The sequence below is a fragment of the Hibiscus syriacus genome, unplaced genomic scaffold (assembly GCF_006381635.1).
Source record: "Hibiscus syriacus cultivar Baekdansim isolate YM2019G1 unplaced genomic scaffold, ASM638163v2 tig00111769_pilon, whole genome shotgun sequence".
Lineage (NCBI taxonomy): Eukaryota > Viridiplantae > Streptophyta > Magnoliopsida > Malvales > Malvaceae > Hibiscus > Hibiscus syriacus.
This window is the reverse complement of record NW_024063172.1, coordinates 5,271,265-5,274,982: the sequence shown is the minus strand read 5'-3', so window position 1 is coordinate 5,274,982 and position 3,718 is coordinate 5,271,265. Positions and strand designations below refer to the sequence as shown.

Genomic DNA, 3,718 nt, shown 5'->3' with positions numbered 1-3,718 from the left:
TCTATGTAGATTAGTTGAGAATTGAATTTAAATTTGATGGATTTAGCAATTTTGATGAGTTGCTTGAGATTATGGTTGGGAGATGATATTATTCCTTTTAGGCCCCGTTTAGTTCAGGGTATAATTTATTCCCGGGAGGAATATTTTTTTCCCAGAGAAATATCCCCACATTTGGATCAGTTACATTACCAAGCGCCGAGAAAATATTAAGACCAACAGTGATTTTTTACTCTGCTTTCCCGGGAATATCTATCCCCCATCTTACTTAGGTATTTCATTATTCCCATCCCGTTGTCTAAAATATCCTCTCCCTACTTCGCTATGGCTAAAATCTTCTTATTCTTCGACTTGGTTATGGGTTTGTGTTCTCAAAATTGGAATTCCCAAAATTGAAACCCCTTTGCAAAGCCACTCATTCCTTCCTCACGCTCCACCGCTCTAGCCTCCAGCTGTGCGCTCTTGGTTCGCAGTCCTTTGTTTGATCTTTAATCTTTCCTTTTGAGGAAACAAATTACTAAAATGAGAGGGTTACTAAACAAACTCGTCTCCCGCTCTCTCTCCGTCGCCGGCCAGTGGCAGCAACAGCAGCTTCGTCGTCTCAACATCCACGAATATCAGGTTTATTTACTTATTTTTTCTTCTTTTATGTATTTTATTCCTTGCGTTTATAGTTTTTATTATTTCTGAGAAAATTTAAATAGAAAACTGTGGTTTAGTTATGATCTAAAGTTTACATTTTCATGCTTATGAAATGAATTTTATGTAGTTGATGATTTTTTTATGGAAATTGATCTTCGAGTTGACTGCCATAATAGTTTTTTTGGATCTATGTGTCTTTCTGGAAATATAAATGTCATATAAGATTCTTGGTGACAAACGTGATTTTTGTAATCTGAAAACCAGGGGGTTGAGTTGATGAGCAAATACGGTATTAACGTGCCAAAAGGAGTTTTCGTTTCTTCTCTTGACGAAGTTAAAGAAGCTGCCAAGACAACATTCCCCAATCAAAATGAGGTAACTTATTCAATTTATGCGCAGAAGTTGTTTGTTGTTTAATAGCACACTTGTTGATTTTGTTAAGAGCAGAAGAATTAATGGCGTGTGTTTTTCACTGAGAAATTTAGTTTTGAGAAACTATTTTATGACATTTTTATATAAAATGACTGTATAATACAAGTATTGTGAACTTGGATTATAATGCAGGTGGTTGTTAAAAGTCAAATTCTGGCAAGTGGAAGAGGCTTGGGAACGTTCCTAAACGGTTTTAAGGGTGGAGTTCACATCGTCAAGACTGATTATTAAGGTTAAAATAATCGTTTTAGAAGTTTTGGCATAACCAATAAGGTAGTCTCTCCATCCACAGTGATCATGGTTATGCAACTGACTCATGAGTTATTTCTGATAGGTACCTATTGATGTTTTAAAAGGAATTACGAATGAAGATGCTGCCAAGGTCGTTGATGGTTTGGCTCCAAAGGTTGCTGATAGAAACGATTCTATTGAACAAGTGAAGAAGTTATATAAGCTTTTCTGTGAATCTGATTGCACATTGTTGGAAGTGAGTATGGTTTTCTTTCTTTGTTTGGCTACATTTTACTCTGGCTACCTCGTGTTACCAGTCATCTTATATGGATTTCTGTTTATCTTGTGTTCATCTTTGTCTAAATCGTTTATTGTTGTCAACAGATCAATCCTCTTGCTGAGACTTCTAGCAACCAATTAGTAGCTGCTGATGCGAAGTTAAACTTTGATGATAATGCTGCATTTCGTCAAAAGCATATATTTTATCTTCGTGATCCGTCACAAAAAGATCCTTGAGAAGTATGTAACAGTATTCTCTTTTATCATGTTTATCAAATGGTTATTCTTGGTTGTCTTCCAGAAACAGTATCAACAATTGCATGATTATCTAATGTTTGTACACATGGCCCTGATTCTGCATTTTTTCCTATTACAGGTTGCAACTGCCAAAGCTGATCTGAATTACATTGGCTTAGATGGAGAAATCGGTTGCATGGTAAATGGTGTAGGGTTAGCAATGACTACAATGGATATAATTAAGTTGCATGGGGGAACTCCTAATTTTCTTGATTTAGGTGGAAATGCTTCTGAAGGCCAGGTAGTGATGTTCTTTACTTTTAATTAAATACTTTCACAGTTAATTTATGTAGTATTTGTTAACGTAGTTTCTTGTGGATACTTTAGTTTCATTTGCATTCTCATTAGCTGCTTGGATTGCCATTGTGGATTCAAGAAGAAGCGGGACATAAATTATTAAAGAAAGTTGTTATTTGATGTCAACACATCTGAACCAAGGGATACATATAAAGTGTTATGAAGCTATTTTAAGTAGATCGTTAGCAAGATTGGTATTGACTCGTATGGGTGGAGAGGTTTTTTGCCACGGTTATCCAGGCAGCTCTGGAGGTGTATTTCATGGTGGCTTGGTTTATATTTTACTTTGTGGTAAAGTATAGGGAAGCTAATGCAGAGGGTAGGAGGTACGGGAGGAGAGAGTTGGAGGCTTTGGTTTATGGACATCGATGAAACTCAATTGAGAAAAAATTGGTGAAAGTTGCTTTTGCTGCCAGTTTTTTTTGTTGTGATACTGATGATAGCTCAAGATAGTGGCATTTTCAAAGGCTTTGAGACTTCCTAGTTTTGCAGTGCTAGTGATGAAATACGCCAGATTTTTGTCTAAAAACCTGTCAATGCATATCATGTACTTTTTATCATGAGGGAAAACTATATAATACTTGTGTAATTGTTCCACAACAAAGCTTCTATGTGCATATTCTGTTATCTATCGTCTTTTATTGCCTTGCAGTGCTTGTTCCTTGCTGGTATCAATGAGAATAGTAATGATTTCTCATGCTTCATGTAGTGTTGATGCTGTTATACTTGTACTACTATATTTTTGTTGTGTTGTCTTTTTCCTTTACTCTTTGTGGGTGTGTGATGATATAAATTTCTGTATTTGCACTAGTAAGCTTTTCTTGTTTTTACCTGCGGCAAAATTTGTTTGAGATGTTGACTGCTATGTATTACATTGTTGTCCATTAAATTATCAAATGGGAAAAAATGTAAAGGTTTTTAAGTTTTGAATGTTGGATACCGTTCTTAGTGTGCTTACTGATGTCTTAGAGGTTACCTTGACGAGCTTTAGGAATGAAACCATCATTAGACTGACCAAAGGTTATTTATGAGAGATGCAATAAATGTTAAGTTAGTTGATCAAGAGAAGAAAATATGAGTTTAATCATGAAAGAGCGTAAAAGGGTTTGCATAAATTTCGTATAAATTTACTTTAGCTGTGAGTTTTGCCATTTTATTGGAGTGAAGAAAAGTAGTTGGGGAAATTGAATGGCAACTGTAGGGGCATGCGGTGTTTGTATTTTATGCAGTAATGGGAATATTTATTGGGATGTGATACGTTAGCAAATATTAGATGGTAAAGTGAGATTCACAATAAAAATATTATCCAACGAAATCATCGTCATAGTCGATTTAATATCATAATGAAAGTTAAAAATTCTTAAATTGAACATGATATATTTTTATATAAATTATGTTGAATTAAAATTTTAATATATTTTTTAAATAAATTATGTAAAATTTAATATTAATTAAAATTAAAATAATACATGATATATTTAAATAATAAAATAATATATTATCGATGAATTTTTATATAAATAATTTTTATTTAAATATATTA

At 33.8% G+C, this 3,718-nt stretch overlaps 1 pseudogene; it reads left to right on the top strand.

Annotated features, from left to right (window-relative positions):
• The first annotated feature begins 475 nt into the window (after positions 1–475).
• On the top strand, positions 476–2,884 carry LOC120169461 (annotated as a pseudogene).
• The last annotated feature ends 834 nt before the right edge of the window (positions 2,885–3,718 follow it).